This window comes from Sinohyriopsis cumingii, unplaced genomic scaffold, assembly GCF_028554795.1.
Source record: "Sinohyriopsis cumingii isolate HCF-2022 unplaced genomic scaffold, ASM2855479v2 utg001837l, whole genome shotgun sequence".
Lineage (NCBI taxonomy): Eukaryota > Metazoa > Mollusca > Bivalvia > Unionida > Unionidae > Sinohyriopsis > Sinohyriopsis cumingii.
This window is the reverse complement of record NW_028316068.1, coordinates 821,808-845,359: the sequence shown is the minus strand read 5'-3', so window position 1 is coordinate 845,359 and position 23,552 is coordinate 821,808. Positions and strand designations below refer to the sequence as shown.

The window sequence follows — 23,552 nt, the reverse complement described above, 5'->3', positions numbered from 1 at the left end:
CCGGTGACGTATCGGATGCAATTGTTCTTTACGTTTCACTTGTATTTTGACCAGCTCTCGGTAAATGCGTTCTCTCAACTCCACAGGCAAAGCACGAATGTTCTCTTGTAAAGTATCCATGAACAAATGATTATGGTAAGAAGTTACTTCAATGTCTCGGTCCCACTAAAGGTAAGTAATGACAATTCGGTGACCATCGAGCATGTTCAACGAAGGCCGAATCTTGCGGTTCCCAGTGGTGAAGTGACACACCGCAACTGAAGCACTTGACTTTATCTCCTTCGCCCAAGTAGAAAAATCCGGCTCTGGCTAATTCTTCGGGGGTCGGTCCTCCCAGATACTTTGGCCATTTTCCTTTGAACGATTGAAGACGATTTTCAAAGTCGCAGTATTCCGACGAACGCACAGGAAACGAATATTCGTTTTTCACAGGTTCGTTTCGATGAGGGTTGAGTGAAATGGGTAGGAGTTTGCTCAGGGCTGGATGACATCCGTAGGGAGGTAAACGTGAAGGTCGACATTCCCCTTTAAAACGAAACCCAGTAAAATGTCCAAGAGGACGAGCAGCATCGCTTTCGCATCCCACAGGTTTGACACGCACAGCATCACTTTCCATGACAGGGGTAGGGGCACTAAAGTTCCCATGATGCTTTACGGCATCGCTCAGGTCACAAGGTACAGCATCGGTCCCATCGCAAGGCTCACAATCGCACTCGTCTGCAAACTCCGTTACGCAATTACAATGGTAACCACATGGACAATCGCAGTTTCCTTCCGGACATTTTCCGTCACAATGCATGGGTCTTATCCATCCAATATTAGTCACACTAGAGGAAGATACAACTTTTTTACAATCCCCAAACTGGAACGATGTCTCTTTCAAAGTATTCATCTTGTTTGCTCGGTCTTGGTAGTCACAATGAACTATCGATCTTGCCTAGGGTTCCTTTTTTATATACAGACCAATACCGACGTGACCGTACGGTAAGGTGAAATGATTGGGAAGTCGAACTCGCTTCTGGTATACAATTTGATAGACTTTTTCCAAGGGTCGACTGACGATGTGGTGAGTGGGTAAACGTACAATTTTGTTCGGTTGATAGGTGGTCACTTTAAAGTTTCCATCCTCTCCCGATTGCAAGGCTTCTTTCAATACCCCAAAGTTGACCACTCGACTGGTACGATAATTCAGAGTCAGTCCTTTCACTTTGCACGTCGTGTGCACTTCTCCTTGTTTGTCACGGTATTCGTAGCCGTAATTTTTGGGACCGCCACTGACGAAACTTAGAATCTTGTCGTCGGGATGTTCGTCTGTCCAGGCTCCTAAACGGTCTCCTTCGATGTTAGGGTGATGTTGAATCGGGTGATGGATGTAAATGCAACTGTCCGTGTCAAAGTACAGGACGCGTTCCCCTAACAGTTCTAAAGCTTCGTACAATTTTAAGCGAGCATGGGCTGTCACGTAAGCCGCAATGATGACATTTCCAAAAGGGTCGTCTTGTACAAAGTCCAGATCTTCTTCGTAATTGACCAAGATCAAATTCTCTCGAACGACGTCCACGTGTTTCATGTATTTGGTTTTGTCGTGAATCATCTGGAAGTAGCGGGAAGGTTCTGTCAAATATTCCGTCTTGGGTAAACACGGTCGTTGTGCCATTTTACCCCACAAGCAATTTAACATCACTTTGGCAAACGATCGCCTGCCTTCGTTTTTCTCGATGTGGTCTAAAGTGATACCTTCTTGTTCGTAATATTTCTCTTTGAATTTTATTTGGTCTTGGGGAGTGTGACACCAGGAAGGATAGCCGCTGGCTTCTTGCTTCAGTTTCAAAAAGGCATCCACGTAGTCTGCGAAAATGCCTTTCTGCGTGGGGTCACCCTTGCGGTACTGTTGTGTCTTGGGAAAGTGGCAAATTTCGTACACTTCTAACAGTTGGTATCCCATGTCCAGAGCTTTGAACAATTCCACGCTGACCCAGGTTCCCGTCAAGGCCCGTTCTTCCTGGCTGTGCTGACAAGGCTGGTCTTGGTTGCACGTTTCGGCACAAGTACGGCACAAGGGAAACATCAGTTTGCCTTGACAATGGTGAGGTAAGACGGGATGGTATAGGTTCGTGGGAGGCAAAACTTTGCACTTGATCAAGCCTTCGTATTGTCGAATGTTTTTCAGGTCGATGTGTTCCGTCAGCAATTGCGGGTGCCCTACGGGAAAGCGACAATATTTGCACACGTAGGGATACAGCGAACACACGTCCAAGTATTTGATTTCTTCTCCTTTCTCTTCGTCGGCTTGGTACAGCAAACAGGTGGCATTGGTCCTTCCTCCGTACAAACTATCCCTCGGGTTCAGCGGGTCCATGAACTGGTAACTTTCCACGAGACGTTTAAACTCGGGATCGGTTTTCATACGGTGATCGTACTCGTGTTCCCACATTTCCACCACTTGGTATCCTTCCTGTTCTAACTTTAGGCGTCGCTGACAAGTGTCCTGGTACAAGTCTTCCATGGTTCGTTGCAAAAACTGATTTTTAGTACCACGGTCAGGGTAACAGACGGGACATCCGTGAAATAAGCAACCGTTAAACTCGTACACGATCTTGGGGTTTTCTAAGTCCCAGCCATCGACCGAATATGTTCCGATGGTCTTTTCGCCCCCTCCGTTGCGGGCATGCTGAATCCACTTGTCTTCCTTGTCGCACAAGTAATGTAACCAACGTAGGGCTTTGACCGAGTACTGACGTTTGACAAAGTGGGTCGTTTGAGGACTGATGACAGCCACGGTGTTTTCAGGCATGAATCGTTGTCGATACACTAAGGAACACGCTTTGGCAATGGTGCAAGCTTCTTTCAAAGGATCGACCCCTCCGTGTTCCATGAACAGTTCTCGAAATTTTCCACAGCAACGCCGTAAAATGTCCACGTCGGAACGACAATACTTTAGCATTTCTTCCTGAAAGTCGAAAGGGTCCGAAGCGTGAGCCTGGTACCAAGCGTAGAAAGCTTCTCGTTGTTCGGTACGCATGTTGTCGGGGTCGTAATAGTGAGCCTCAGGTAAATGGGGTAGAACGGCGTGTTGATTGGCTTCCGTATTGAAAAAGTGTGGAAAGTACCCTTTAGCCATTTCTGTCATTCCAAACGTTTTAGGCATTCGACTCAAAGGCATGGCCAAATAGCTCATCGAATCTTTAAACTGTACTTGTCCCACTTGCATGAAAATGATTTTGGCTCCGTTCAAAGTCACTTTAGGACGCTCGGTGCCTTGTTCCGTATAGTACCTCAAAAGAAACTGTCCATCGTATCCGGAGAAATTGTGAGCCATCACCGTGGCATGACGATGACAATCTCCGTAACGTTCGATGTCCTCTTGGCTCCACGTCTTGTCGATGGGGTCTAAGACCCATCGAGCAAAATCGGCTAACGTGTTCGGTCCCCGAAAGATTTTTTCACGTCCTCCAGGAATCTTGCTGCAGTGAGGGCAATGACTGAAGATAGGTTCTTGAATGCACTTCTCGCACGCTCGATGAGCCACGCAAAAATTAGGAATGTGAATGCCGGTCTCTTGCATGCATTCGAAATCGAAAAAGATGAAATTGCCTTTCTTCTTGTGACCGTCCTCTTTCTCTGGTGAGGGTTGGTATTTTTGCACGTAGCATTGGTGTTCCAAGTCCACGATGTGGTGACAAATGTGACATTTTTTCTTTCCTCGACATACGTGTGCCTTGGCATTATTGGTAAGTATGCCTTGTCCACACGCGGGGCACAATCTCAGCAGTTGACAAGCGCATTTCTTCTGTGAACCTTGCGTCTTCAAATGTTGTTGGTAACAGGTAGGGCTGACAAACGTGCGCAGACAAGTTGAACAAGGCACTGGTTCTTCGCTCAGACAGGGTGGAGAGGCCAAACATCCTGAGCATTTCCATCCACAATGTTTGTGTTGCTCTCGATTATTATAACCATAGTCACATTTCTCACAATAATAAACATATCTCAGGAATCCAGTGATACTGGTAATGGTATCGAAATGGTCATCGTGATGATAAAGGTGAATGTATTTTCCGTCCTTAAAATCTTGGCCTCGAAACAATAGAGGCCCGCGCATTTCTTGAGGGTGCACTTTCAAGGTGTATCGTGGAGCTAGGACATCTTGCAATTTTTGCATCTCGGGAATGCCACAAGGTGTGTCTTTGGGCAGTCCGGCTTGTTGTAACAGGAGTTCTGCTTCGTTTCGTTGTTTGGCTCGGTCGGAACGTTGAATAGTGTTCCAGGTTCTTTTCCATTCTACCGTGTCGTTCTTGTTGGCATAGGTTCGTCCCACCACGATGGCACGGGCTAAACACATCTGGTCATGAGGGTTGTTAATTCGGACGAGACTCGTTTTGGTGTTGCGAAGGTCGTCCACCAATAACATCTTTTTGCGTCCAGTCCCTTGAGGAGGAGAGACGTGGGTCATGTCCAGTGTGGCTTTACCATCGGTGATGTCAAACTGATCATTAGATTGTTGTACGTGTTGAATCTTGTCCATGACTTTGGAAGCAGTTAATTCTGCAGGGGTGCTAAACTCGATCCAAACAGGGGATTTCAAACCGTCGTGTTGTATGGAAAGTCTCAAGCGATCGTCTTCTTTGGGTTGACATTGTCGCTTGAGTGCAGTGAGCAAAGAATCCCACACCTCGGTGATGAACCCTTCTGCTTTCTCTAACGGCACTTCAGCCTTGAAATCTTTAAACTTCACCGTGTATTTGTAAGCCGTGGTTCTAAATTTTCTAGAGGAGCGCTTTTCCGTCTCTCGAATGGAATAGTAATTTTTAGGGTTAACTAAGGGTGATGAACTTGGTTTAGAGGGTTCGGATTCTGGTTCACTCATGTCCTCTTCAAAATCACTGGCATGAATTTGTGCCAAGATCTCAGCCCTGGTACGAGGCGATAGATCACGTTTCTGCCTCTTACTTTCTTCTTCTTTCTTCTCGAATGAATGGGATCGTTTCATCTTGAAAGCAAAAAGTCAAATGACTCAAGTTCAAACACCATAAACTACTTTATAGTCATAGCAGACCAGCGTATATAAAAGGGTGTGTGCCTTGTCCTTTCACTATTCATTTCACTCTCGAGCCGAGCACAACGATGGAAGAGACTGACCAGATGGAACGTTTCGTCAGAGCTTTGCGAGGGGTCATTAGAAAATTCTCTTCAGACCAGCCTACGGACTACTCTCCTTCCTTTAGAGATAAAAGTCAAGATACTTGCTATATCTGTCAGAAGAAAGGGCATTGGTCTTCAGAGTGTCCAGACCGTCAAAAAAGAAAAAAAACAGGGGATAAAAGAGACAAAAGTCAAGATACCTGTTATTATTGTAAAGAAAAAGGACATTGGTCTCCAGATTGCCCAAAAGAGAAACAAGAGGAGTCAGAAGAAGAGAGGAATTCTTCAGAAGAAGAGAGGGATTCTTCAGAGGAAGAGAGGGATTCTTCTGAGGAAGAAAGAAGACAGGTGAAGAAAAAGAAACAGGAGAAAAAAAGAAGAAGGGAAGAAAGCGAGGAGGAAGAAGAGGAAAAGAGTGTGACGGTGAAGAAATTCAAAAAACAGAGAGACTAAACAAGGAGAAAAGAAGAAATTAATGAACTTTTTATTAAAGTGTTGTGTTATAAATTGTGAATTGGATTGTAAAAAATGGAGAAAAGAATAAATGAATGATATAAGGTAAGTGTCTTTGAGTTGTGATTTTAAAATAAGAAGCTACACTCACGCACTCATACACAGACACGTATTAAAAGGGTAACATGGGTGAGTTTTTTTTGAGTTATTGGCAAATTGAAATTGTATTTCTTTTCGAGAAATGTGGGTGGCCCTGAAAAGGGCCTTTTTTCTTCATGGTGTAGGGGTGAGTTTAAGCAATCAATTTTAACTGCCTTAAGCCTTTGCCACGGCCAAGGCCTACTTCTGGACTGCGTAATGTTGATGATAATGATTGGGTTGAAATCACTAAGGGTGGTACGGTAGGCTTAGTCACAGGGTTGACATGTTTGGCTCGGGAAGGTCGTATTCTCTTCGGTCGTGATAAAGAAGTCTGATGCATTTGTTTCAGACTTCTTAACTCCGCTAAAATGTCCAACAGTACCGTGACCGTTTGATTTTCACCCTCTTGTTTCTTTGCTGCTACTTCTTCTTGCTGTTGTTGCTGTTGTTTTTTTCTTACCTCTTCTTCTTGTTGCTGTTGCTGTAGGAGAAAAGTCTGTTCCGCTTCCTTTTGTCGTTGTATAAATTTCTCCAATTCTTCTTTCTGTCTCTGTCTAAAATTCTCCACTTGCGGTAATGAAGAAAGTAACGAAGGTTCCGGAACAAATTCTTGCGAGGAGAGAAAATCCACAAAATCCCAATTCACCTCTTCTGAAAGTAAGTCCGGGTTCCCTTGGGCAGTCTCCCCTGCTGGTGCACCCCACTGGATCGTTTTCTGAGTTTCCGTCATGTTGAATCACTGTCACATAGATTGACTGCACACAAGCGCTAGCGAATCTATATTGACTACGTGACGTCACAGACTGCTCTCTTCGGATTGGATGCGAGCTGACTGAATTCTGTAACGCGTGTTCGGATTGGTAAATGAACTCAATCCGTTTCAATCCTTCCTCCGCCTATAAATAAGTGCCGTTCAATGCATTGATTCACCTGTTCTCGTCGCTTCAAGATGTGGACTACAGTTGAGTCATCCACCCTTGTGTCTTCCATGATGTTTCGGACAGACTTGCTCATGTATGTCCGATCGAAGTGGACCGTTGTCCACAGGACAAACACCAGCCTGTGGATACGTAGGATCTACGTCGAAAGACAAGGATGCCTGAAAAGAGTGCTGATGTACGGACCAACAGTAAGACGCAGCCTAAGGACAAGAAGAAGACCAATGCGGTGCCATTTATGTTAATGAATACATTAACATAAAACCCAAAGGCCCTTTTCAGGGCCCCCATATATCTCGAAAAGAGATAGTCTTTGAATTGCCTACCCCTTTTTTAAAAAATTTTTTTTATTTTTTTTATTTTTTAAAAAAATCCTATATTCAATTTCCCTTGACGCTAGATTGACCCACGATTTATTCCCATGTTAAATTCCCCTTGTACGTAGAGTGACCCACGATTTATTCCCATGTTAAATTCCCCTTGTACGTAGAGTGACCCACGATTTTTCGCCATGTTAAATTTCCATTGTACGTAGAGTGACCCAGGGGTGTTTTGAGTGGAATTTCCATTGTACGTAGGGTGCCCCACTTCACTACTCATGTACATTTAGCGATTAATATATTTCCCAGAAAACGTTTCTTAAGGAAATCAGTTTATAAGTATCTGACACAACTGGTTACCCTTAAAACCCGCAAGGATCGTTGACCTTCAACATAAATTAAATATTCAAAGTAGATAATATTTTAAACATACGTGAATGAAATTACTTTTACTTCAAGCGAGAAGCTGCACACGTGTTTTCGTTGGCAGAATTTATCAGGTAGACATCCATAGGACTTATCACTTTTGTATCATATCATTTCACATTCATTTCCTGTTAAAATAAATTGCTTTCGCAGGAAGGCTTTGTATTTCGCATACATTCTCAATAATTTTCATTTTTATACTTTTGATCCACAGAGAAATACGCAGAATTACATAATAATCATCATTACTTATTCTACAACACCGTATGAAACTATTACAAACAAAGGGTCACGGGGTCGATACCCGCCCAGGCCACTCTAGATCGGCTGCCTCTGCGTGTCTTTGGAATAGGCCCGTAGCTACGATTTCCTCGGCATGATATGCCCAGGACTGTGTTTGAAACTGCCGAAAGAAACAAACAGCTTTTGAGTATTAGAATCGGAAGAGTTTTAAATTGCTTTAAATTAACGGTTACAAAACACCACAACACATTACACTACACTACACTACACCAAATTACACTACACTACGCCAGACCACACCACATTACACTACACTACACTCCACTCCACTACATTACACTACACTACACTACATTACATTACATTACACTCCATTCCATTCCACTACACTACACTACATTACACCACTCCACACCACACAGAATCACACCACACCACACTAAACTACACTACACTACATTACACTGTACTACACTACTGAATTATGATATATAAGAAGATCGGAGCAAAACAGTGATTATGTGAAGAATTGATTAAATGTATTTACTTATCGTCAAAGATGGGTTCGTTTCAACAATTAATATGCCTTAACTTGCAAAGAAATGAGATCGGACGAAACATTATTTCAACTTTTCGAGGCTTTCTTCCCGTACAGTAAATATATAATCATCAAACGCAGCAGGGTACTCATTTCCACAAATTAATTATCTATAATGCTATATGCACAAAATGATTTCGATGTAGATTTTGAAGAATATAAAATAATGCTTAAAAATAAGGAGGTGCAGAGGACAAGAGAACAGTTTGGTGAAAAAGAACACTGGAAATGTGAATGAATATAACAGTACTAAAATGACAGGAAATATTTAACATTAAAAAATATGCGAACATTGGAATTGAGAAAGCATTTAACAGTACAAAAACATATGAACACCCGAAATGTGAAAGCATTTAACAGTAAAACAATATATGAATACTGGAAATGTGAAAGCATTTAACATTACAAAAATATGAACACTGGAAGTGTGAAAGCATTTAACAGTACAACAGTATGTTAACACTGGAAATGTGAAAGCACTGAACAATGCAAAAATACATGAACACTGGAAATGTGAAAACACTGAACAATGCAAAAATACATGAACACTGGAAATGTGAAAACACTGAACAATGCAAAAATACATGAACACTGGAAATGTGAAAACACTGAACAAATAAAAAATATATGAACACCAGGAAATGTACTGTTAAATGCTTTCTCAAAAATGTATGAACACAGAAACGAGCAAGCATTTAAAAGCACAAAAGATATACACACTGGAAATGTGAAAGCATTGAACAATGCAAACATGTGTAACAATCTCTTTGTTTTCTGAAGAAAAAGTTGATTTTTTTTAAAAAAAAAAGATATAGCGCTTAGCAATATGTGGATAATCCGTGTACCATTTAATGATCTGACGACGTTGACAGGAATAAATACCCTTATAGACGGACATAATTGGATTCTCTGTTTTTATAATTTGGGAGAAATGGGTTTTCTGCAACACTCTCTTAAATTCCTAAATGAATTTGATAACATCTTTAACAAAAATTTGAAATTGTTAAACCATCTTATATCAAATCTGGTTAGAATACCTAAAACGAACAGGTAATAGGAACATTTCAGTTATATCAATATGATGAGTCTAATGACTATGAAGGTTTACATTATGTAGAATAAATTAATTGTCTCACCTGTTTAATTGATATTGGTAAAAGCAATTTGACTTTTAGCATCATAGTACATGTGTTATAATTATTGTGTCACGTCCTGTTGTTTAAAACGAAGTAAAAGTATCAAGAGAGTACTTTGCGTTTGATAGATTGCCGCCAGGTGTAATCAAGAAAACACCACGAGGACAGTTTAGAAAAGGTACTTTTATTTTCAACAATTTGCAACATTGTTTTCAATCCTTTAAAATTTATGAATTATTGTAGATTTTTATCGAAATATACCATTCTTCTGATTGAATCTAAAGCAGCTATTTCATGTAATGAATCAACATATGCTGTTTTATTGGACAATTGACCCCTCGGGCAAACAAAGAATAATCCGTAATTTAATTTATATGCCTATATCTCTAAAAGTGGCGTTTTCCTCCCTGAAACAAGTTTTGTAATTTACAAAGGACTTATGAAAATGTGGTATAATATTTGATGAAAACTGGGAGATAGACGTTGAAGTTACAGTGACTTGAAATTGTCAGTGTTGCATAGCAAAAGCGGCGTAGTTAACCTAATGAACCAGTTTCGCCTTAAATCATATGCTAATAAAGCTATGGCCTAAAGCCATCGTGTTTTGAAGGTCCTCATTTAGGCCATCCACTCTAATATGTAATACATACTCAGGTCCTCCATTCCAAGATGTAATACATAATCAGGTCCTCCATTCCAATATGCAATACATACTCAGGTCCTCCATTCCAAGATGTAATAAATCATCTATTCCAATATGTAATAATACTCAGGTCCTCCATTCAGATATGTAATACTACTCAGGTCCTCCATTCCAAGATGTAATGCATACTCGGGTCCTCCATTCTAATACGTAATGCATACTCAGGTCCTCCATTCCAATATGTAATAATACTCAGGTCCTCCATTCCAATATGTAATACATACTCAGGTCCTCCATTCTAATATGAAATACATATTCGGGTCCTCCATGTCAATATGTAATACATACTCGGGTCTTCCATTCCAAAATGTAATGCATACCCAGGTCCTACATTCCAATATGTAATACATACCCAGGTCCTCCATTCCAAGATGTAATACATACCCAGGTCCTCCATTCCAATATGTAATGCATACTCAGGTCCTCCGTTCCAATATGTAATACATAACAGGTCCTCCATTCCAATATGTAATTCATACTCAGGTCCGTCATTCAAATATGTAATTCATACTGAAGCCCTCCTATTAGCATTATGCTCCTTATAACCTTAGTTCGATCCTGTGTACTATTCCAGACTGACGTCTTCACACACGCACAACACTTGGATGAAAGTTTGCAAAGATTCACGCCCAGGGGAGATTTGATTGGTCATTGGCTCTTTTAAAGATCTCTTACGCCCTAGTTGATTGGTAGTCGCAGAGTTAGGCTGAGAGGTAATTTGATATAAAACCTAACCGCATTTATTATGATACGGTGGATCGATGACTCTTGCATATATGATTAAATTGATAGAAAGGATACAGCATGACAAATACTAATCGTACGAATCTAAAACCTTTCACTTCTTGCAAGTGTAAACTTTAAAAGATATGTATTTATTTCCCATGTTGTATTGTGCATCACGATACGAGAATGATGAAATAATATACACTTATGTGCCAAAAAGTATGTCCAATTTTTTAAAATCCCATATAGTTGTTTTGTAATTTACATTTTTGAAGTTCCAATGAAAAATAAATTGCGTGTTAGATTATATAAAGATTATATATATATATATATATATATATATATATATATATATATATATATATATATATATATATATATATATATATATATATATATGAAAAGTTAAATAAAAAGAGTAAGTGTCAGTAAAACACCACCACTGCTACCATCCCCCTCCCAACCCAAACATTAAGTCGCGATGAAAATTTGTTTAAAATTTGTTTAGTACTGAGATTTATGATATACTGACTTTTCAGAATTTATTGATCTATGGTTTCAAACACCTTCTCAAAATATAAATTTCAATATAAAAAAATTAAATTGTTTAGAATTCTTTGATTTTCTAAAAACAAATATGAATCAATGTGTCGAACTTTCTAATATGAATATCATATGATTAGTACCTGAAGGAGGTCAAATGACACAGAAGCTAAAAGGAATTTTGCGAAACTGGACAATCTTGTGGCACATGTATTATTTATATCGCTGTGAAAAATATTGATGTTCCAGTTATGTATCATCACAGCTCTAGTTAGCACAAAATATTCCATTATACATTGCCGTATCGTCATAGCTCTAGTTAGCACAACTATATCCCCACTGTGAATTGTCGTATCCTCACAGATCTAGTTAACACAACTATATCCCCATTGTGAATTGCCGTATCGTCACAGCTCTAGTTAACATAATATCCCACTATACATTGCCGAATCGGCATATCCCTAGTTGGCACAACGATATTCCCGATAAGAATTGCCTATTGTCATAGCTGAAGTTAGCACAATGCAGATTTGGACCTTAATCCTCGTGTTTCTAAAGAGACATTAGTGACTTAATGTACATATTTTGGTTTCAGTTTATTACCTGCAACAAAAACATAATCAGTATACATGTATGCTATCAGAGAAACAATTCCTCCTCGCTCAATGCAGCTCCATAGTTTCTTACTTATGATCTTAATGAATTTACTTCAAGTTTAAAAATCGTGATGAATGCAAATTAAAAATATTAAGAATGCATATGACAGTTGTAGGTAAGCACTTTTCTTTGCATATATCTTACCCTTTGTGATACAAGGAAACTTCTACGTTTCGAACATCAACAAATCCGTAGGTAAACGTTTAACTTCATTTATTGAAATGGCACAGTTTATTTGCTATCTGCATAAAATATGAGACAGTTACAGAAATAATCGGATTTTGGATCGTGACCCACTTTCTTTAAACATCTCAAAAATTCTCCCTCAAATCGAGATTTTAAAAAATCTTCGTTTTTATTGTTTGGTTGGTAATAGTGTTTTAATATTAAAAAAGAATAAAGTTTGCAGTATTTTTTAGGGGTGTGGGATGCGGGGTGGGGCCGTTTAGCTCAGCGCAAACTTGTGACGATCCTGCCTGTACCTCTGCCAGTGTTGATAGTATTTAAATCATCAAAATAATGTAAAGCCTTACTTTGTCCCAAAAACTGGAGAGTTTGTTCACTGGACCTGTTCGACATTAATGATGAGAATTTTACCAGTGACGACTGGTGCCAGAACTAATGAGGAATATTTTTTCGTATTTGGTAGGTGTCGTTTGAGTAACTCATAAATAATTTCGTTTTCAGACTCAGTTTTAATATAATTCTAAAAATGACTTGATTCATTTTCTTGAGAAGTAGTGCGTACCTGAGGGGTTTACAATTTCCAAGATATATTCGTGTTTATTGCAAACTGGTAATTCATAAACAGCAGACAACTTTGTAAAGGGAGATAACCATGTTGAATAAAAACGATATTTTCAGATGGTGGGAATGGGGAGGGTTAGGGTAAGGGAGGATAAGTGCTGGTAGAGGGAAGAGGGAGTACTGGAACTTGAAACCGAACCTTAAACGTTGAGAAATGTATTGAGCAACATATAAAATACAGTTGGGGAATATGATGGTATATGTTTGTATTGTTCAGGTCGAAAAGGCGAGACGTGAAATATGGAATCTAATCACATTTTGCATATTCAGCTGTGCGATGTTGCATTGCAATAAACTTTGCTTACACAATAACGGTATCGTATGTACACATAAAACAACTGTATATTGATTGTTCACCATTCAACAGCCAATTGCATCTGTGCCTCCTCTAGTCCCTCCATTAATACCAATCAATCAAGAAGCGTTATCAACATGAATTCGAAATTTCACGTAAAAAAATATAAGCAACATCAGTTAAGATTATGTGTAAAATACAGATATTTTTGATGTCACTAAAGAAGGAATACACAAAACTAACTCGAATAGTGACTTTATTCATCAAAAAGTAGTGCATGATACGTACCTTTTTTGCAAAATGATTCAAGAAATTGTTGCATTTTAGCAAAACAACGAATCTCTGCAGGACGAGACGCTAACAAATTATTATTGAAATAAAACTGAGGTCTGAAGAAAGTTTCACGTTTATTGAAATTTCTTACACTTAAAAAAACCCCACAGTTTTACAGAATTCTACAATCATAGCAGTATCGTTTCCAAAACAACCGAAGAAAAATAACATTTTTACGATGGTTGGCATGTATTGAAGAAAACTATACATTTTGTAGATAGTTGGCATGTATTGAAGAAAACTATACATTTTGCCAGTGGTTAGCATTTATTGAAGATCGGTCGCTGCAGCCCATAACGCCGAAATATATAATTTTGGAATGTGTGCATACCACACAGCGGGGAGTTTTAGTGCAGGAGAAATTATTTTGCGATTCGGCTGCCTCAGGTCGAGATCCCGAACATAAATCTCGTCAGAATTCACTGCCTAAAATATTCTTACTTCTCAAGATCCCAAATCGCTACAATAGAACCCCAGCCAAAATGGATAAATTCCAGTTTTCGGACAAAATCGCCAAAGTTTACGTACACCAAAATGCTCCCTATACGCAGCTTTGGACTATCCAGTTTTATTATTTATTCAGTGTCTACCAGTCATTCATTTTAACATGCATGGTATTGTTATTAGTCTAGCAAAGCTTTTTGGTTCCTGTAATAGCTCTCCGTGTGATAATTATTATGTTGTGAGTTGAAAAAGCATTCTGGAATGAGTCGGCGATAAACAAAAATATTTTTGGTCAAACCTTTATTGCATGACAAACATTTAGTTTTCTTAATAAGAAGTAGGTTTAGGAATGTGTTTTCAACATTACAACCTTCACATTTCTTGTAATATACCTTGCAGTGCCAGCAATGAGGAACTAATGATTTAATAAATATGAAAAAAGACGGAAGGCATGAAGTTACGCTTTTGGGATTCATATTGTTGTGCCACAATCAGGGAATGAAATCTTTCAGGTCTGATGGTCCTGTTGTCAGACAGAAACCCAAATATATTAATCTCATTTGTGATAACTCTTTAATCTGATTCGGTACCATCAGCTGTAATACAGCGTTTGTTTAAAGTCTAATGGCGCAGTCTCGGCACACTCTGCTGTAATACAGCACTGAAGTAAATTCTAGTGGTGCATACTCTGCAAAGTCTGCTGTAATAGAGCATGGCGGTATGTGCAAAATATGGTGTTATAGAGCACAACAATATGGTGTAATCTCTGCAAAGTTGACTGTAATAGAGCACATCAGTATGGTGCATTGTCTGAAACGTCTGATGTAATAGAACACATCATTCTAGTGCAATCTCTACATAGTTTACTGTAATTGCGCGCAGCAATATGTTGCAATCTCTGCAAAGTCTACTACAATAGCGCACAGCAGTATGGTACAATCTCTGCAAAGTCTACTGTAATAGCGCACAGCAATATGGTGCAATCTATGCAAACTGCTATAATGAAAATAGCAGTATGGTGCAGTCTCGGCATACGCTGCTGTTGTAGAATATTGAAGAAACTCTAATGGTTCACGCCCCTAAGTACTGTAGTAACAGAGCATTGACGTAAACTTTGTGTACAGTCCCACGCAATGTTGTGATAGAGCAATGACGCAAACTCTAATAGTTAACAGCCATACACTCTGTTGTAATGGAGCATTGACATAAACTCTAATAGTTAACAGCCGTACACTTTGTTGTAATGGAGTATTGACATAAACTCTAATAGTTAACAGACATACACTTTGTTGTAATGGAGCATTGACATAAACTGTAATAGTTAACAGCCGTATACTCTGTTGTAATGTAGTATTGACATAAACTCTAATAGTTAACAGACATACACTCTGTTGTAATGGAGCATTGACATAAACTCCAATAGTTAACAGTCGTACACTCTGTTGTAATGGAGCATTGGCATAAACTGTAATAGTTAACAGCAAAATATGGTGTTATAGAGCACAACAATATGGTGTAATCTCTGCAAAGTTGACTGTAATAGAGCACATCAGTATGGTGCATTGTCTGAAACGTCTGATGTAATAGAACACATCATTCTAGTGCAATCTCTACATAGTTTACTGTAATTGCGCGCAGCAATATGTTGCAATCTCTGCAAAGTCTACTACAATAGCGCACAGCAGTATGGTACAATCTCTGCAAAGTCTACTGTAATAGCGCACAGCAATATGGTGCAATCTATGCAAACTGCTATAATGAAAATAGCAGTATGGTGCAGTCTCGGCATACGCTGCTGTTGTAGAATATTGAAGAAACTCTAATGGTTCACGCCCCTAAGTACTGTAGTAACAGAGCATTGACGTAAACTTTGTGTACAGTCCCACGCAATGTTGTGATAGAGCAATGACGCAAACTCTAATAGTTAACAGCCATACACTCTGTTGTAATGGAGCATTGACATAAACTCTAATAGTTAACAGCCGTACACTTTGTTGTAATGGAGCATTGACATAAACTCTAATAGTTAACAGACATACACTTTGTTGTAATGGAGCATTGACATAAACTGTAATAGTTAACAGCCGTATACTCTGTTGTAATGTAGTATTGACATAAACTCTAATAGTTAACAGACATACACTCTGTTGTAATGGAGCATTGACATAAACTCTAATAGATAACAGTCATACACTCTGTTGCAATGGAGCATTGACATAAACTCTAATAGTTAACAGCCGTACACTCTGTTGTAATGGAGCATTGACATAAACTGTAATAGTTAACAGCCGTATACTCTGTTGTAATGGAGTATTGACATAAACTCTAATAGATAACAGTCATACACTCTGTTGCAAAGGAGCATTGACATAAACTCTAATAGTTAACAGTCGTACATTCTGTTGTAATGGAGTATTGACATAAACTTAAATAGTTAACAGTCGTACACTCTGTTGTAATGGAGTGTTGACATAAACTCTAATAGTGAACAGTCATACACTCTGTTGTAATGGTGTATTGACATAAACTCTGATAGTTAACAGTCGTACACTCTGTTGTAATGGAGTATTGACATAAACTCTAATAGTGAACAGTCATACACTCTGTTGTAATGGATCATTGATATAAATTCTAATAGTTAACAGCCGTACACTCTGTTGTAATGGAGCATTGACATAAACTCCAATAGTTAACAGCCGTACACTCTGTTGTAATGGAGTATTGACATAAACTCTAATAATTAACAGCCATACACTCTGTTGTAATGGAGTATTGACATAAACTTAAATAGTTAACATTCGTACACTCTGTTGTAATGGAGCATTGACATAAACTCCAATAGTTAACAGTCGTACACTCTGTTGTAATGGAGCATTGACATAAACTCCAATAGTTAACAGTCGTACACTCTGTTGCAATGGAGCATTGACATAAACTCCAATAGTTAACAGTCGTACACTCTGTTGTAATGGAGCATTGACATAAACTCTAATAGTGAACAGTCATACACTCTGTTGTAATGGAGTGTTGACATAAACTCTAATAGTGAACAGTCATACACTCTGTTGTAATGGAGCATTGACATAAACTCTAATAGTTAACAGCCATACACTCTGTTGTAATGGATCATTGACATAAACGCGAATGATTCGGTCTCAGCAAACTCTGATGTGATTTAGGACTGAAGTAAGCCATGTCGTCCTGTTTCAGGAACCTCTTCTGTGATAGAGCATGAAGTAATCACTTTTCGTGCAGTCTCAACAAACACGGTTGTAATAGAGTATTGAAATTATCTCTGATGTAATTAGGCATTGAAGTCTGTGTTGCCATCGCAAAAAGTACTTTTTAAAAACAGCATTAATTTAACTCATCTTAACAATCCCTACTGTAAGTAAGCATTTAAGCAAACTCTAATTGAGCCATCTCAAATACTGTTGCAATGGTTCAATGAAGTAAACTGTAATGGTGTAGTCTAGGCATATTTTGCTATTACTGATAGTTTAAGTAAACACGAATCGCGTAGTGCCAGTAAACTCGCCTTTAACATAGCTTTGAAGTAAACACTATCAAAGCAAGTCATGTTGTAACAGTGCATTCACGTATACGAATATCCAATACAAATTTAAACAACAGTTTGCATATTTGTTAGCGATTAAATATCAAAGTACTTTCAAAGATTATTTTAATATATAGAGGATATTTGCTTTAAACGAGTGAATAACGGATATATTTCATCGAGTGGATGAAAATACTAGAGTTTTTCACCCACGAGATGAAATGTATCCGGTATTCACTCGTTTCAAGCAAATATTCTTTTTGTTTTATGCTCGCATAAGTTGGCTACCTAAAGTTTGTGACACAGTGAATTAGCAGATTTCTTACGGTAATATCAGCTGTTTATCGTACATGTTATGCTGTCTATGTGTACCTGCGCACAAAATTAGTTCCACATCAGTTTGATAAAAATTAACTGATATTTCCAGAATAACAAACTACAAGTTTCAAGGATAATATACAGCGGTTATTAATAAGAAAACAACCACTACATAAAGAAAATGTAGCTCACTGACAGAAAATCAAAGGGAGGTAAATATGTTCTGACCCAAAAAAGTAGTTCCTTTAGTGAAAAAATAGTTATTTTTTCACTACAGTGAAATATGAATATTATTTTAATTAGAAAATCAAGTAATTCACCGCTTAGCGTTATATATATATATATATATATATATATATATATATATATATATATATATATATATATATATATATATATATATATATATATATATATATATATATATATATATATATATATATGTGTGTGTGTGTGTGTGTGTGTGTGTGTAGTCAAACACCAATGAATCGGTCAATAAATCAATCAATATCGTGGTTATGTACCATTAAGCCGACCCACACTAGTGGCTATCACATAAGAATCGTTGTTATGTACGTAGTTCTCTCCCAGGCTATTCCAAACAGCTCACTTTGCGGCAGTTGTGCTCTACGCGTCAAAACTTTCAGGGACGTAATGTTTTGTGTTCTCCAGGAAATTATTTAAGTTTTTGCTTATTGTGAATATAACATGTAAAGCAGAACCTATCTGATATTTTCTTATTACTGCGTTTAATGTTTCGTAGAAAGTAACGAAACAATCAAAGTGGTGGTTTTAATGCTCTACTTTTTCGCAATGAATATCCAAACGAATGTGTTTGATGCACGACGTTTAGGCTGAGATATGTTATAATCCTTTGTGTTGTCTCGTCCTCTTTCCTAACCTTCAATATTGTAAAGAATATCAGAGCAAGTATCAATAATGCTGAGAATTTTCGTGAACCTTTGGCCACCTTCCCCTTTTCATAAACATTGGCCAATATTGTTGGCTCTTAGCCAGTCGGATGCATTTATAAAACTTTTGTGTGTGTGTGCATGGAACGCATATGTTGCACTTCTAGGATTTCTTGCAAATTTCATTGCTGTTTACATGGGAGATATTTTACGCCTATCGACAGACGTTTTTGTTTATGTTTGCCTTTATATACTTTCATTTAGTACTTCCATCGAACACTTGAAAAACACTTGATTTTAGCAGTGATTGCAAACCTTCGAGGTTATATCGTGCTGATGTAAGAATTCCAGATCGCCCGGATGAAGCTGCTACTGGTCCAGGAGATAGAATTGAGCTTTAAAAGTTTGGCTGTCAATTTTTTGTACTTCACGTATCTATTTATTTGAACACCATGCCCCTATTCATTGGAAAACCAGTACTTAGCATTATTGGCCAACCTGCCATGGTTGGTCTGGATAATTTATTGGGGATATAAAGCAGCTTTTGTTATCATCGACTCCCTCCAGATATATTGCTTACTAGATTTAATCTAAATTTGATTAGTTAAATTTTGTACACTGTGTCCTTTTGTTGGTGTGTTTGTTCTGATTTCTCGTCATAATATTCTACTTTTTCGTTTGTTTCTCTCATTGTTTTCGGTGCTTTTTCTTGTTTGGTTTCGGTTCCTTTCCATACTTGTTCATGCGTTTAAGATAGTAACTAGCTTCCGATCCCAACTTTGCAAAGCATGACATGCCTATGAAATAAAGGGAACAATACTTGTTGATAGACAATGTCAGTCTGAATTTGCCGCCTCATAAACTTTTCTTTATTAGTATGTCTGCCGCACGAATCTTAGGCCATGATTGCTATCAGCAGTGCTTAACTCAAGATTTTTATTTCTATGAAATTATAGCAAAGAAAATTTTCGTTCGATATTTGTCTCGGGGATCTAAACTATCTAGCTAATCATAAAGCGGAGTAATTTTTTTTACCTTTGTTCTATAGCGTCTTTTCAGAGGAAAAGTGTTGAAATTTTATTTGAAATATATATTTAAAACAACAGACTGTGAGAGAAAAGATGGAGAACTTTGTACTGGGTGAGACATCGCAGTGATATCAACAAATAAACAATCCTCTGACCATTTCGATCTTTCAGTTCCATATCTAAAATAATGTTCTTGGGATTCAATTCAGTGGTGCATTCGTAAAAATTGTGATTTTTTGTTGATTTTTTTTTATAGGAGCACGGGCTATTAGGCCTAATTTCTGTTTTTCTGTGGTGGGTGTTTACAATAATGTAGAAAGAACGTAATTTCTGATGCACGCTGCAATTATTTGTCACATTGGATAGTGCGAAAATAATACAGATCTGACCAAATTCTGGTTTCTTGTGGAAGTATTTTCCCCGCCAATTTCTATCATTTATATTATTCCTGTATTTATAATCAATAAGAGAGACACATCTTTGCATATAACACGTAATTTGAAACTATTTGTTAGTATACACTGAACGCGTCATAAGATAGCTTTGTTTGATTTATGAAAGATCTCAGATGAAGTAAGTAACTTGGTAATGAAGAGTTGAACGACGCTATTAACAAAGAATAAGAGTTGAATGACACAGACATAAAGAACTATGGATATACTAATCCAGAATTAATGGAATATCCAATGAATGCTTTGCAAGTAACACATGAATTGATACCCCGATTGTATCGACAACAGTTTTGACTGGTACAGTCATTGTACCAATGAGGATTTCGTCATCAGAAAAGGCAGCTCCCCACCCTTTTCACATTTGTTCTGAGAATTGCTGGACTATTTATAGGCATGATGTCACCTATTCATTAAAATGCGCAATTTTGTTGCATATGTATCCGTCTGGAACACACCCGAGTATAGTTTAGACCCTTACGTAATACCTACATGTAGGCACAAAATTCACAATGGCCACAGGACATAGGATATTCATTATTACACGTTGATTTTACAAGACGTCAACCCTTTAACCGGCAAGTGTCTACAATATACACTGATATATTCTGCAAATGATTCGCCAATCTTATGAATATTGCTGCAGGCGGAGAGGCGTTGAAGTCCACCGCCTCCAAAAAAGATCTGTACTTCATCTACGGGACAGTCCCTTTAATTTTTGTAGGAACTGAGGGACTGTAATATTTTTAAACCGAGTATATTTTCGGCCCCCGAATATCGTGAGAAAGTACTTTTGATCTGATTTTAGGCACCTCCGCCCCACTAGTTATTTTAGTTGAAAAAATAAATTATATTGAGGAAAAAATACAAATCCTGGTTATAAAGAAGATCTAAGGTCGACCCCCACTCTCAGAGAATAAACGACCTTGTCATGGTCATGCAGATTGAATTTTATCTGATTAGATAGAGAAATGAAGAGGCCTCTATGACACGTACTCACAGTACATTACAACCATTTTGATGGAATATTTCAGTTCCGGCGATAATGTAAGTCTTGGTGGTTTGATCCGAGAATTCAAATTAGATTAGCATAAGAACAAGGTCTTTGGAAAATAACTGTAAATATGTACACTGATGTAACTAGTAGAGTTGTGTGTCACAGTAGAGTATCATAAAGTTCTCCAGTTTCGTAGGGTAGACGTCAAGGTGGTATTTTATCTCCCTTGCTATACGTTATCGTTATTGATAAACGGTTAAATAGGTAGATCATTCTGCTCAGTTATAGAATTCTGCAATTCACCACCGTATCCTGCTTTGGCAGATGATATGTTCTTCTTATCCTAGTCAAAGATATGTTCCTCTTATCCTAGTCAAAGTCAGTTATTGATTATTTCATGTGTTGTTTATAAGTATACACAATAATGGAGGTTTTAACACAATCCTAATAAAAGTAATAGAAGTAAAAGTAATCGCTAATTTGAGTGCAGATTTCTAATTTGGAATTTGGACAAGAACGTAAAGGAAGCAAACCAAGATCGTTTTAGCCCCATATTTATTTTTATAGTTAGATACAACTAAATACGGAATTATTCCCATTTGAGCAAAAATAATATACCACAATCTTTTAATCCAGCGAGCTCTGTTTGTTTTTACTGGATGTTGTGTTACCTAAGTCATCAGATTCTATTTATCTCTATGTTATTTTGGTGTGACCCAACTCTTCAGAGTTGATTATTCAGTATGTTTTGTGAGACATAGTGAGACCTAAGTTCTCAGATTGTATTATTCTCTATGTTTTGTAAGACGTCGCGTGATCAAATTTCTCAGAATGTATTACTCTGTAAGTTTTGTGAGACACAGTGTTACCGAGCTCCTCAAAATATGCAGACTAATAAAACAAATTTGTTTTGAAGGAATTCTTTTTTAAGTATAATATAAAGTATATCGTATCTTTTCGAACATGGCCGTCAGAAGACAGATAATCAAATGCAGAGTTAAAAGCTTGTATGAAAAATCTTGGAAAAAATTGGCTATGGTGTATCTACATGCACATTCAGAAATAAGGAATTCATGACACGATTGTTCCTCTCTCCTCCCCACCCCCCACCCCCCACAATTTGATAAGTGGGAGAACAGATGCTGTTTGCTCGAAATCTTGTAAATGTCACACCTTGTTCTAGGTGTATGAAACCATGTGTAAATGTAAGAGATGACTGTCTACCTGAATGTTGCTACGTAATTGTTTACAGTGAGAATTTTAGGGAATATATTATTGGTAAAGTTGGTGTATTTGTGTAGACGTATTTTGATTCCTTAGAACCATATAATTTTGTATATTCCTTTCTTGGAAATATGGCATGTAAAATGGTATATTTCTTGTGCAATTAAATCCTTTACTTTCACATTTTATGTTTCAATAAGTGTTTTCAGACCAAAAAAATATAATCATGCTGATTAATATGTGATGTGTGTATGTGTTCTATTCATTATATGTGTGTTCATTTGTGTGTCTTTAGGAGTAGGAGAGCGTTACTGCAACAAAACTGTGCAGACGATTTGGTATGATGTGGTGCCTTATGAATATCAACACAACTAAGTAATTTGGTATGATGTGGTGCCTTATGAATATCAACACAACTAAGTAATTTGGTATGATGTGGTGCCTTATGAATATCAACACAACTAAGTAATTTGGTATGATGTGGTGCCTTATGAATATCAACACAACTAAGTAATTTGGTATGATGTGGTGCCTTATGAATATCAACACAACTAAGTAATTTAGTGCCGAGGTAATTGGAGCAAAATACCTTGCCCAAGAACACACCACTGTAGCTGAATTAGGCTGTTCCGATGGTGGGATTCAAACCCGCGCCCTATCGGTCGTGAGTCTGGCACGACAGCCACTAGACCACCGCGGCTCAGAGTTTAATCGAAGTTACGGTAATAAATGGAACGCTAATATAAAATACACTTAAGTCAGATTGTACCTTGATATCTCTTAAGCCAACAAATGTGTTTACAATAGTAATTTTAGTCCCTATTTGCTATGTAAAACAATTTTACTTGATTATAATATGAACTTATTCGTATTTTGGTTTGTTCTAAAGAAAAAATAAAACAGTATATTACCCATGTCTGAATTAGGTTTGTACTAAGTATAAAATTATATTTGGGTGCTAGAGGAAATGTCAAATATTTTTGTAACCTTGACATGGCATGATTGTAATCACCACTTCACTTTGTGTGTAATCGTTTATTCCCCCAAAATAATACCTTTATCTAATGGCTGTAAGATGAAGAGTACATCTGTATCTTAATTTAATCCATTGTCTTGACAATATAGTTACTGGTAAGATAGCAAAATTTTATTTTTACATACAGAATA

The 23,552-nt window shown here is 37.7% G+C and overlaps 1 protein-coding gene across 1 annotated transcript in view; it reads left to right on the top strand.

Moving 5' to 3' along the window:
- LOC149771461 (uncharacterized) overlaps positions 1–23,552 on the top strand; it is a 130,342-nt gene that overhangs the window by 27,849 nt on the left and 78,941 nt on the right. The gene's annotated exons all lie outside the window — the stretch shown is intronic.